Raw genomic sequence first — 13,487 nt, forward strand, 5'->3', positions numbered from 1 at the left:
GGGGGGAGGGGGTCAAGGAAGATGAACGTCCATATGTAGTTGTTCCAAAAGGCGCCAGGAGCCATCAAGGGTCAGGGGGACATGGCGATATCAGTATCTACCAGGGGGGGCGTACAGATGCCTCCGCGATACGCGTTCCATTGCCCCCAAATTCTACCCCATGCCCCCGGCTTGCCACGGGCCACATACACAGTCTTCTCCCTAAACATACACCAGTCCATATTCTCCTTCCATACTGACACGGTGGGCGGCCGTTGAGCGCCCCAAAGTTGCGCTATGTCCCTCTTGGCAATCATGTTCCCTAGGGCCGCCCACCGAGTCTGAGCCGCGCTGTAGTCATTGGGCTCCCACACATTCAGGACACAGCGACGCACCTCCGGCAGCAGCACGACCCCGGTGACCTGTCCCATAACCGTGTGGACCCGGCGCCAGTAGTCCGCCACCTCGCGGCACTCCCAAAGGATATGAAGAAAGGTGGCGCTGAGCCCACAGCCTCGCTTACAGAGCCCGTCGCCGGAGAATCCCATCGAGACCAAGCGCGGACCCGTCACATACACCCGGTGGAGAATCTTGAGCTGTACCAACCGGAGACGAGCCGGAATGGCAACCTCCCTGGGGGACGACAGTGCAGACTGCCAATCTTCGTCGTCCAATTCCACCCCATCCCCAGTCCAAGCCTCCCGAAGGCGCACAAAAAGGTCCGCCCGGTGATTAATTAATTTTTTATAAATTAAAGAAATAGTACTATCAGGGACATGTCCGTCAAGTATACGGTCCTCGAGGGGCGAGGAAACAGGGATCTTGGTCCCCTCCCCGAAGACCGAGAGCAGGGCGTGTCGAACCTGGGCGTAGCGGAAGAACTCCCTGTCGGTCAGCTCGTATTCGGCCTGGAGCACCGCGAAAGTCTTTACCGCGCCCTTATGCCACAGGTCTCCCACTTTGCTGATACCAATCGTGTCCCACTGGTCAAACCCCTTCGTGGTCCACAAGCTGCCCAGGCGGTCGGAGGCAAACAAGGGAGTAGCACATGTTAATCGCTCACTCCAGCCCATGGCCGCAGTGGCAGCCCTCCAGGTCCGCACCGCAATCTTAGTAGGACCCGTAAGGGTCCGGCCAGCCAGGCGGGAATAAAGTGCCCTGTTGTAGTTCCCGCCGGGAAGCAGGAACTTGTCCATCTCATACGCCGGATTCAAGCCGGGCGCATACGTGGCGTGGTTAATGGCAGATAGCTGCGAGGCCCAATAGTACCTGCGAATGTCAGGAAGCGCGATGCCCCCGTCATACCAGGGGAGAGTGAGCTTGGCAAGAGCAATACGCGCCCGCCCGTCCCACACCAGTCTCCTCTGCAGGCTCTCCACCTCCCGAAAGTAGGCCACTGGGATAACATCGAAGGAGTTCTGGAGTGCATAGAGGAACCTGGGAAGGGACATCATTTTAAACAGCGCGGCCCGACCCAGCGGGGACAGGGGGAGCCTGCACCACCGGGCCGTGTCCTCCCGCAGCCGCCGAAGTGGACGCAGGAGATTCTGCTCATAGCGAGCCACCGGGTCCAGCGAAACGTATATCCCCAGGTACTTAAAGCCGCTCAGAGATATCTGAATCGGGAGCCGAGGCGGCAGGAGAGGAGGACCACCAGAGATGGGATAAACGCAGGATTTAGACCAATTGATCGTGAGACCCGAATTGTTCCCAAAGGAGGTCAGAACGTCAAAGAGGACGTTGAGTGACTGCCGCGGTGAGGTGAGATACAGGAGAATGTCGTCCGCATACAGCGAGACCCGATCTTCGAAGCCCGGGCCCCACCGGATCCCTCTAAGCGAGGGCTCCCAACGGAGCCAGGCAGCGAGCGGCTCCAGGGCGAGAGCAAAAAGCAACGGGGACAACGGGCACCCCTGCCTCGTGCCCCTGCCGAGGGCAAAGGGCCGAGAGACCCGCCCATTCACCACCACTTGAGCCATGGGTCCCGTGTAAAGGAGCCTCACCCAGCCAATAAATCCCTCTCCAAAGCCGAATTTATCCAAGACGGCCCAGAGGAATGGCCACTCAATAGTATCAAAGGCCATCATGGCATCCAAAGAAACCAGCACGGCCGGTTCGGAGAGGAACTCCGCCCTGGCAAGGGCACCGTGAAGACGCCGCAAGTTAAGAGCGGTGTTGCGGTTCGGGATAAAGCCGCATTGGTCCGGATGAATAAGGTCGCACACGACACTCAACAATCGATTGGCCAGGACTTTCGCCAGGATTTTGGGCTCCGCATTGAGCAGTGAAATGGGCCGGTAAGAAGTACAGCGGTCTCGCGGCTTGCCCTCCTTGGGGATAACGACTATAGTGGCCAAGCGCTGGTCGGCCGGAAGGGAACCCGCCGCGAGAGAGTCGCGGAACATGCGGCTGAGGAAGGGCGCAAGCTTATCAGGACGCAATTTGTATAGTTCAATGGGCAGACCGTTAGGACCCATAGCCTTGCCCGAGCGAAGGGAACGGATCGCGGTCGCTATTTCATCCGACGACAAGGGAGCGTCCAGCCGCTCCCGGTCCTCAACGGACAGGCCGGGCAGAGCAATATCTCTCAGTAGGAGGCGAGAGTCATCCTCATCCCTGTCAGTCACCGGGGAGTACACCGCCCGGAGGTGGTCAGCGAAACATTCCACAATCTCATCCGGCTCAGTCACACACACACCGTCAGCAGCACGCAACTCGGGGACCACACGATTCACTCTCTCCTTTTTGTCCAGCCACGCGATCAACTTTCCCGCCTTGTCCCCCGCGTCATACAATCGGCCCTGCTGCTCCCTATACATAGTTTTGGCCGCGTCAGTGACCAGGGACCTATATTCGAACTGTTTCAGGCTAAGGGCATGTAGCCCGTCCGGAGTAACATTCGCCTCCAGGGCCGACTCCAACCCCGAGATGTCAGTCTCCAGCTTCACCACCGCCTCACTCCTAACCTTCTTGGCCACCACTATCTGGGCGAGGGCGTGTCCGCGTATCACAGTTTTAAAGGCTTCCCAAAGGGACAACGCAGACGACACCGACCCCTCGTTTTCACTGAAGTATTGGTCCATGGCCCTAACCAGGCTGTCACGAGTCGCAGGGTCCCGCAGGTACCAAGGGTTAATAGGAGCTATCCGCCCTGCAGACCGCGACCCGGTGTCAAAGAGAAGCCACAGCGGAGAATGGTCGGAGATACCACGCGCCAAGTGTCTGACCTCTCGAATCCGACCAGTCTGCGCCGCGGGCATAAGGAAGTAGTCCAGCCTAGAGAGACTCCCATGCGCCCCCGAATGAAAGGTGAACTGACACTGGGTCGGATGCATTAGTCTCCAACTATCCACCAAGCCGAAGGTCTCCAACATCCCACCCAGCCATGACTGGGCAGCGGGGAGGGTCCTCGGTGGGTGACGATCCAGTTCACCCGAAACCACAGAGTTAAAGTCCCCGCCCATGAGCAGGAGGCCGTCCGGAAGGTCAAGCAGCATTCGACCCAAGTCAGTAAAGGTGGAGTTCTGGAGACCCGGGGGGACGTAGACTGAAACCAGGGCAAGGGGCTGCCCCTCCCACCTCCCAAGCAAACACACATAGCGCCCTCTGTCATCCGAGACTATCCTCGTGATCTCCACCGGAAGGGAGGTTCGCAGGAGAATGCCCACCCCCCTGGAGCCCGTTGTGAAACCAGAATGGGCTACGAGGCGGTATCCCCCCCTGTTCATCGCATGGCAGACATTGCCGACCAAGTGCGTCTCCTGGAGAAACACCACATCAGGAGTCACACGACGCAAATATTGCAGTACAACACCCCGCTTAATACGATCCCCCAACCCATTGACGTTCCATGACATAAGCCTCAACCCGTCTCCCCCCATCCCCTCCAATAGATCAAGAGGCCCCCAGCCCGCAGCACGGTTTCCAAATATGGACAAAAATCAATACCTCGCCCTGTAAACAAAAAACACACAACAAAACAACCCCCCTTCCCCCCCAACCCCACCCCAAGTCCAACTCCCCCCACCCTGCACCCCTGCGGGCCAATGACCCCCCCCAACTTGCAGTGTGCCTGTCGCCCCCCTAACCCCATTCTACAAAAAGACCCCGGAGGAGGAAAGGGACCCGAACCCGCCCGCGCCCCTCACGGGTCCTGGTAAAACACAGTATGCAAAAGAAGTAAGACCCAACTGTACAGTACAAAACCGCAAAAGCAAGGACCAGATGTCAGTCTAAGGGGACCCGTCACCTGCGGTGCCCCCAGAGGGCCCGGGCCGGCCACCCCCGTCCGGCAGCGAGTCCAGCCAGTCACTTGCGGCAACAGGAGAGTCAAAAAAGGCTGTCCGCTCTCCATGCTCCACTCGGAGTTTCGCCGGGTAGATCATCGAATACTTCAGGCCCAGCTCGCGGAGACGGCGCTTCACCCCTTGGAATCCCATCCGCTGTTTCTGGACCAGTTGCGTGAAGTCCGGATAAAAATTGATAGTCGAGTTCTCGTAGCGGACCGGGCCACGGGACCGTGAAGCCTGCAGAATAGCGTCGCGGTCCCTGTAGTGGAACAGTTTAGCCACAATAGGCCTCGGGGGGGCCCCCGGCCGCGGCCGGCCGCCCGGAACTCGATGGGCCCGCTCCACGGCGAAGAATTTACTTAGGCCAGCCGGGGACAGCTGTTGCAGGATAAGTTCCTCGACCACGAGGTCCACCGGGCGGCCGTCTGAGGACTCCGGTACACCAATGATGCGGATGTTGTTGCGTCGGGCCCGTCCCTCGAAGTCCTCAAGCCGCCGGGCCATATGGTCGTTGACCACTCTAATGTCCCCAAGCGCGGCCCGCAGATCCGACACCTCCGCACCCAGGGTGGAGGTCCGTGTATCAAGGGCCTGGACCTTCTCGTTGGTTTTGGAGAGGTCGGCCCGAATCAGGGTGACATCGATTGCGACTGTGTCGATCTTACGGGCCAGGGCCTCATATTGCGTCGCGATGGTTTCCCTGATGCCCTCGATGGCGCCCATAATGTCCTGCAGGGAAAGTTCCGCAGAGACGGTCGTGCCTCCCCCCGCAGCATCCGGGGAGAGGCCAGTAGCGCCAGGGGGCCCCCTGCCCTGGGTGTAGCGGTCCATGTTGTTGCTCTGGACCGCTCCCCCGCGCAGAGAAGCCTTGGTCTTGCGCCCCTCCGGACCCCCTTTGCCCGCCATGCGAGCGCAGTCTCTCAATGGGACCTCCGATCAAAAGGTGTGCGGGCGCCAGCAAAAGGACCACAAACTGCCGATGTGGGGGTCGGAGGCGTCAGGCCCACCAGTAGCAGATGGAAGCAAGCCTCGGGCAGAGGCCCAGGAGGCACCTCGCCACCTTGAGCACGCACGCCAGCCGATCTCCTGAAGGCCAAAATCGAAACCGAAAGCGCTGACTCGGCAACTGGCACCGCGCTGAGGCCGCTGTTGTTCAATTGCAGCCCGGCCCCACGGGTCACCTTCACCCCGGCCACCTCCGCCGGGTGGGTCCCAAAAGTTCCGACGACGACAACTCAGGATTCCCAGGTCCAATTAGAGTTTTAAAAAGAGATATATGATCAGCTGGTCTTCATCTCCCAGATTCCATAAACCAAATCAGGATAATCTCAGGATATATTCCGAGGAGCAGAAAGGGTCCGGGGAGCCCTGTGCTCACGCGACCATCTTAGATGCGCGCTAGGCTCCTCCTCCTTTTTTTTTCCCTTTTGGATTTATCAGAAGCTGGGAGTTTTAACCTTAAAATCGGTCTGAGTCTGACAGATTTGAAGCAATATCAGGCGCACAATGCCCACTGGGCTCAAAGGGCTTTAGCACCCCCCCCCCCCCATCATGTGTGGCAGCCCGGGCTGAGACAGCTTCCCGGGCACACACACAGCCACACCCGAGCACTTCACAGGTCTTTAAAAGACCATTTACTTGCTAACGAGGCTTTCTTGTGTTTTTACCCCTTCTTAGAGCCCCTGCAGCTCCACTCTCCATATTGCTGGAAGAATTAGCCCACCCCAAAATTTTTAATAGCCCCCTCGAAATTTGGCTCTAGTCGCACCTCTGAGCAATATGGCTTGCAGTCTCATACGATCAATAACAAGTCATTGAAAAGAAAAAAAACTGAGTGCTGCCCAGAACGTTTGGGGTGAGGATATGGATGAGAGGCTTCCACAAGTGTGTATAGAGGAAGGTGGTTAAATTGTGGGAAGCGGGCCTAAAGAATGACAAACAGCTGTGCCATCCTAATGGGACAGAGCCCACTCCTAGTATTCCAGTGGCTTCTCATATCAAGAATATGTCTTTAAATATAGCGCAAGGTAGCTAATCTATCACTTCTGCTCTGTTTCAGTCGGCTGGTTCCGTTCATTCAAGTGGGTACCTTCTGAGCCCACGTTGCCTGCGAGTTATGACTTACTTCAGCTTCACAAAGGAAAAGTATAAGAAAAATTGCTCAGCACTTAACATTTCCCATCTCAAAATGCAAGTGGTGTTGCATAAAATGACAAAGAATGGGGATATAATAAACATACAGCATAGTAACATAGAATTTTGCTCAACAGAACTTTCAGAGGAAGTATATATGACACACAATCCAGTTGCACAAGAGACCGAGATACCGAACCTCCAAGAAGGAAGATTTAGAGAATCAAATGTGCCTCAGTAGTCTTTGTATTCTTGGTATCCCAGAGGAAAATGAGGGAGATAAGCCAAGAGCTTATATTGTCAACCTTTTTAGACAATCATTTCCCCAGCTCAGTGACTGAGATATTGATTTTGAAATACAAAGACCACATAGACTCCCCTTCTGCAAGCCTATTAAGGGCAGAGTGAACCAACATGTCCTTGCTATCCTAATATATGTTTTTAAAAACTACATTTTTCAGCAGCTGCACATTCCTCAAAACCAATTAAATCTTTTGGGGTTGAGTTTTTAGTGAGGTCAGATTTTATTACGAGACTGTGAAGCACTAGCTGCAACTTCGCAAATTCGTACCATGACTTCAGAAGTCTTCAAGTTTTTTTTCCTTGAACCAGCAAACTTAAGACCGATTATAATGGCCAAACTGTGTACTGTCAGGACACTGTCAAAGCCCAAGAACTATTAAGATCATGGCATCTAATTTCAGACACTGATTAAAGGGGTAATATATGGTTAGAGAATTGTGACACTATTAATAGTAACCTTCTATTTCTCTGGCCATTTCTTCTCATTCAAATACCTATTTCTGCTTTTTTGTTTTGTTATTGTTCCTTTTCTCTCTCTTCTTTTTCAATTAGATACACAATTGTTCTAACCGCTAGTGCTGACCCCTTGGTATGCTGCCACAGAGCAAATACTTGAGGAAAACCAAGGGTGTACCCAGTATTCTAAAACAGGATCCTGTGGCAATAGTACATGTTACCAATGGTTCACTGTAGACTTATTTGCAACACTAATAATCAATCAATTGATGGATGTGGTAACTATCCCCTTCAGAAACATAAATCAGGCCTAAATAGTTAGATTATGCCAAACATAATCCAGAATTATGGGAGACCAACCACTGCAAAAAGATATCCTACAAAATGTATTCACAAGAATAAAAATCAATTATTTGTACAAATAAATTGCTCAAGTGGTGAAGTAGGTGCAAGGTGAATAGAAGAGTGTAATGTGCATATAAACAAAGGGTGACTCGACTCTGAAGTAACTTTACAAGGATTGGGTCAGTCAGTGTCTTGCGTCTGTTGTTAATATTGTTTAACTTAGTCTAAGGCCATCATCAAACAATAGGTGAATGCAAGAGCATTGCAATTTGTTTAAATCAAAGGAAACATGTAAAAACAAATAAAAAGGAAAACCTGACAATGGTTGGTACAAAGGTAGGAGCAAGTCAAGAATTCAGACTTACATGAGCCATACCATCCAGGTGGAATTAGGGGAGCCCACTGGTGGTCAAAATAATGGGCCAAGGGTATGAATCTATGAAAAGGAAAACCATAATCAACATGGGCTCGAGTGGAGGGGAGGGTGGGTGAGAAGTTGAAAAAAGGAGAGGGGGCATCAGCTTTCATAGTAAAGGTTCTTACCTTGAAGAACCATATAGTAGTGTTCCCAGTAAGTAAGGAACAGATTTTACTTAACTGGATCAAGGATGGACAATGAATAAACAGTCAAAGTAGTCTGTAGAGAAAATTAATTAAATTACCACTAGAACAAAGGGGATCCAGACTATCTCCAAATGGCAGCAAGAGATATCTAACATAGTAAACTTACATCCAGAAGCTATGAAGCCATCAGTAGAACTTCAGTATCCTGCTGTAAATTTAAAAATGAGACGTTTGATTGAGTGGCAGGGGGGAACTTTGTTCCAGCAGGATGGAATTGAAGAATGACCTGAAGCCATAGAGCAATTAGCCATGCCTCTTAACATAGAAACAAAGAGATGGTGAGCAGGTCCTACCTACTCCCTGTGGGAAAGTGGATAAGAATGGGAGGAAAGGTCTGGATTGATTTGGGGGAGGGGGGTTTTGGTTACTGGGCACTGCATAATATATTGGGCACTAGGTGACAAGGAAAACATGAAAAATTGGAAAAGTTGCAAATGTTTTACTACTATGCATCATCATTCCTATAAACTATGATAATATCTAATGCAGTTTCTTAATCTTGCTCAATCAAATAACCAGGATGTGCACGTGCTCTACATGGCATGACATCTCCAGATGAAGACAGTCTCATACAGGAAAAATTGGAACATCTTAAGGTCCAAATCCCCTACCTCCAAGAGACACACCCCCTTGAAAATGAGAGACATAATTCAACCAATCTCAAGTGAAAGGTATTGGCTACATCAAGTATTAATGCACCACAGCGTGAAGTTCCACTGCTAACATGTGACTGGGCCTGGAAAGCTAGTAATGTTAAGGCTGATAGCTAAGGTAAATGTCTTACCACCAGGACTTTGAAACTTTTTAACTATTTTCTCAGTTTATGCCTCAAATACAGATGATCTGTCACTATCCAACTTACTTTTGGGCGAGCTTTATCAATGGCAGAAGCCAATTCTGCTCTGTGGTGGCTTTAATTTATCTATGGAACCAGAGTTGGATTCTACTGTTTTTTGAAGATTGCAAGATGTCTCTTGTGCTTGCATGCAGAAATCGACAACAGAATTAAAACACATTTTAGAATCATATGGTTTGGCAGATGTCTAGTGATTCTGTCGCTTAACTGGGACTCTCTATACATTCTTCTATGCACCTCATTGGTTTTTTTCTTGAATAGACATGTTTTTTTTTTTTTATTACACTTTGCTCCCACTAAATAGCAAATGCCAATTAAACTCCAGAATCATATCTGTTCACAGTGCCCTCTCCCTTTACAATATTGAAAGTTATTTTAGAGTTGCAGCACTGCACTTGAAACAGCACTACTGCTCCGAAAACAGTGAGGATATGGGACGTCTACTGGCATTACAAGTTAAGGAAAGGAACAGTAGAAACTCGATTTCTGTTATTAGGAAGCATGCATGTAGTTTCTGGGCACACAGGTAGATTGGTGGTGTTTCAACGTTTCTATTCTTCTTTATATGAGGAAGATTGTGTGGCCACTCAGGAACACTTAACACCCATCTTAGCAAGGATATGTTGACCAGATTAACAGACCAACAGAGAGGGGGTCTTGATCTACCACTCAGTCGATCCAAAATATAAAAAGGCAAGGTTTTCAACTATCATCAGGGACAGCAGCAAGTTCCAAAGTTCTCCCAGATTTGATAAAGCTTCTTTTTAAAATATTGGTGCCTCAAATACATAAACTATTAAATGCAATGACATATTTTAAAGTGGTACCTTATTTCATGTGGAGAAATATATCTCTGTTTTTCTGAAAAGAAAACACAGATCCGATGGCTTGTGGATCATATTGGCCAATTTCTCTTACTATCTCAGATTGTAAAATGCAACACGAATCCAAAATCAAAACACCATGCGACAATTATAAACAACTTTGTGGATCTCTCGCAACACAGGTTTATCCCTGCAAGAAAAAACTTCCCATATTCATCTGGGAATATGCACTTTGAATGTAACTGGAAATTTTGCCCAACTTGCCAGGATGATCCTGTTGGTTGCCGAAAAGCGGTTTGACAAGCTCTCCTGGCAGTTTCTTTGGACTAGTATGACCATTATGGGCTTTGGCCCCATTTTGCCTTTAAGGATTAAATGAATATACCATGTTTCTTTTGTCAGCTGGCATAGTCTGCATGGGGGCTTGTAAGAAACCATATTGATCAAATGTGGAACAAGGCAAGGATGACCCTTATCTATGCAGTTCTTTGCTTTACATCTAGAGTCATACATTGAGGTGTTTAAAACGCTAACTACTATCCCTTCTTTAAACATACACAAATTAAGGGTTAGACTATTGGCATACGCGGACAATATCTCAATTATATCCTCAGCTCCTTCTAGAGCCTTGCAAACTGTCAAACATGCAGTGGTACAGTATGGTCAGGTGTTGGGGTACAAAATACAAATTAAAAACCAACAAAACCAGATAGTGAGCAATATAGCCCTAGATACGCCAGATTAAAGGCCTGATTTATATCTTGGCGGACAGGTTACTCTGTCACAATTGTGACAGATATCCCGTCCGCTGAAATATAAATCCCATTATATCCTATAGGATTTATAATCCAGCGGATGGGATGTCGTTACCATTGTGATGGAGTAACCCATCTGCCAAGATCTAAATTAGGCTCTAAATTATGTTACATCAGCTAAATACTTGGATGTCCAAATTTCCACAAGCATAGAGAAAATCATTAAATTTAATTATGATGAGCTGTTTAAAGTCTCTTCAGACTACGAAAAATGGGATGGACTTCATTTGGGTCTAAAGGGCCGATGTAACCTCATAATTAAGTCATTGCTACCTTATTCAATTTTTTCAATGATGATTCATTAAACTTCGGAAAGCTAAACTTTTCCTCAAAATAATTCATGTCAATCTTTGAGGAACATTACAGCCTGAATGTAAACAGACCCCTCTAGTTTGCTCAGTTCTATCCTTATATAATTCAGCCGGGGAAGCCAGTGTTAATGAATTGAACATATCATCTCGAATTATTGATCGATTTAGTGGTAGACAAAAACTGTGTCTAGTATTGAAGGTGTCCCAATCCCACGGTGTCATGCATAGCATAGAGGCTTATTTTCAAAAACAGTTCAATCCCCTTGCTCAGTGATATTTTTTGCAGTTTTTCCAAAAACAATTGTTCAGCCTCTATTACAGGGTTAAGTCCATAACCCTAAATATCACCACCATACAGGCAAGAACCATTGGCTTTTCCCTTGTTCCTGGACATATTCTTCAAGTGCCCTGTATACACGGGCTGGCGAGGCTGGGCAGAAGAATTAGCTCTCCTTGACAGTTTTCATGAAATAGCATTTGCAAGAAAGATGGTCTAAGTTACTTGGAACATATCATACCCTACCAAACAAAATAATTCAAGGGCAGAGCCTGTGCAACGACTTCATGTGTAAGATACATCAGATTATTTCATAAGCATGTCAAAAGTCTCCCTGTTCACTGGAAGGTTCGTTATAACTCTTCATAGGAAATTCATGGCCATCAATTTTCACAGGAGCACATACGGGTACTAAATACTTGGAGATTTCAATCAGTTAATAACGTTCCAGAAATCCAAACAATAAGGTGGAAGCAATCAAAGTAGATACAGGAGTAAACAAGGTGCAGGATAGGTATGTTTCACGTTGAAAAATGCATGGCTGATGCCACTGTGAACATCCAAGGACAGACTATTGGGTGCAGTGGAAGAGAAGCAACTGTCTCCGCCACTCTTGAACATGCTTCTGGGAACAATTGTGCACTTTGTTTGGTGAGAGTAGAGTGGGAAATGTGTCGGTAGTATTGGCTCCTTTATTGGTCATGTATAGAGGTGTAATCTTATAGATAACTGTATGTGATGCAGAGTATTGAAGAATAGCAAAACTGCACAGGGAGCCACTACGGGCTTCTTGATTCAGATGTAATGGGCATGCGCTTTGCTAGGGAGCACTCGAAATATCCCATATGGTGAGCTTTTTAGAAATGTTGCATTTGGTAAACTGGAGTGCTCGCTACAGTCTATTGCAGAAGTCCTTGTGCAAATGGATTACTGCAGCCAGTAACAGTACATGAAATTATTTGTTGTATGAAGGGCATTGCTCTATTGAGAATTTTCAATTTCTAGGCATGGATTTGACTAATGTGTTTCTCATAAGAAAGTGGCAGAGTAATTCCGCTTATTTGACTTGCTAGGGTGGGTCTCATTCTAGTTGCTCGGTTTTGTCATTAGCAGTTTTGTAACACCCAGTAATGTCAATCTCTAACAGGGATACTTTCAATTGGTTTTCTGCTATATGGGCGAAAGTTGGCCTTTGTAGAGCTTCTTTCTTCTGGGGTAGGCCAGGACCATACAGAAACGTGCAGGTTTTATAGTTGTTCATGTCAGGTATGCATGGTCCCTCAGGGTATGTTTCTGTGAGTTCAAGTGGGACACCAGGCCAGCTATCACCAGTCTTCTGTGAGCATTAGGCATAACAGTACTTCTATCATGCCCATTACTAATGGGTCATTTGGACAAAATTCTTAACCCGCCATCTCCTGCCGCCAATTGTGGGAGGTGAAGCACAGGGATACCTTTTAGACGTCCTAATCTCTGATGCCTGGGAACATGCACACACAGACAACCATGTGTAGGCACTGATACTGTTGTATGTAAAGACTTCACTTATCTACAAACCTATAGACCCATAAACTTGCATACTCAGTTGTATAATAATGTACTCACCTGCTGACAGTAATAATCAGTCTTACTCTGGTGTTACTCCCAGAGTGTGTTAGTATTAAACAGTAACCAAATGTGTAAGTATGTGAGTGTACTAATTTGTGCGTGCAACTGTCTGAGCTTGTGGCTGGGGGTGGTGTCTTTGTATGACAGCATGTGTGCATGCAAATGTGAGGTGTGGTGTACAGGGTAACGATGGGAGAAGGGAATTTGGGAGAAGACATTGCTCCTAGGCCCTTAGTAAGGCACAGGAGCCGACAAGGGCAGACTACATTAGCAGCACTAATGTTGCACTAACCAATAAGGAGACCCTCGGATGGCAAGGGGTTTGTGGTGGGAACATACCTTTTTGTTTCTGTTCATTTCATTGTCATGACATTTTCTTATGGTTATTTCCTTGTGAATTACAGTTTCGATGTAGACTATCAGATTGTTTGACATTTCATTGGAAGTTATATAAAGAAAAATGATAAAAGTAATATTATATGGATAATATTTTTAGGCCAGGGTATAGTTATGAGGTAAGAGGTTAATGATAAAGTGTTGAGAGTAAGGGGTCCAGAGAGAAGGGGTTAAATGTAAGAGGATAAGGTTAAGAGAACTGGTTATGGGAAAGATGAAAATTCTAAGAGATTAATAGTGTAAAGGTAAGGATAAGAATAAAATAGTTAGA

The 13,487-nt window shown here is 48.0% G+C and overlaps 1 protein-coding gene across 5 annotated transcripts in view; it reads right to left on the bottom strand.

The window, feature by feature from the left end:
• Positions 1-13,487, bottom strand: part of RALYL (RALY RNA binding protein like) — a 1,712,955-nt gene that overhangs the window by 1,657,053 nt on the left and 42,415 nt on the right. The gene's annotated exons all lie outside the window — the stretch shown is intronic.

The sequence above is a fragment of the Triturus cristatus genome, chromosome 5_1, assembly GCF_964204655.1.
Source record: "Triturus cristatus chromosome 5_1, aTriCri1.1, whole genome shotgun sequence".
NCBI lineage: Eukaryota > Metazoa > Chordata > Amphibia > Caudata > Salamandridae > Triturus > Triturus cristatus.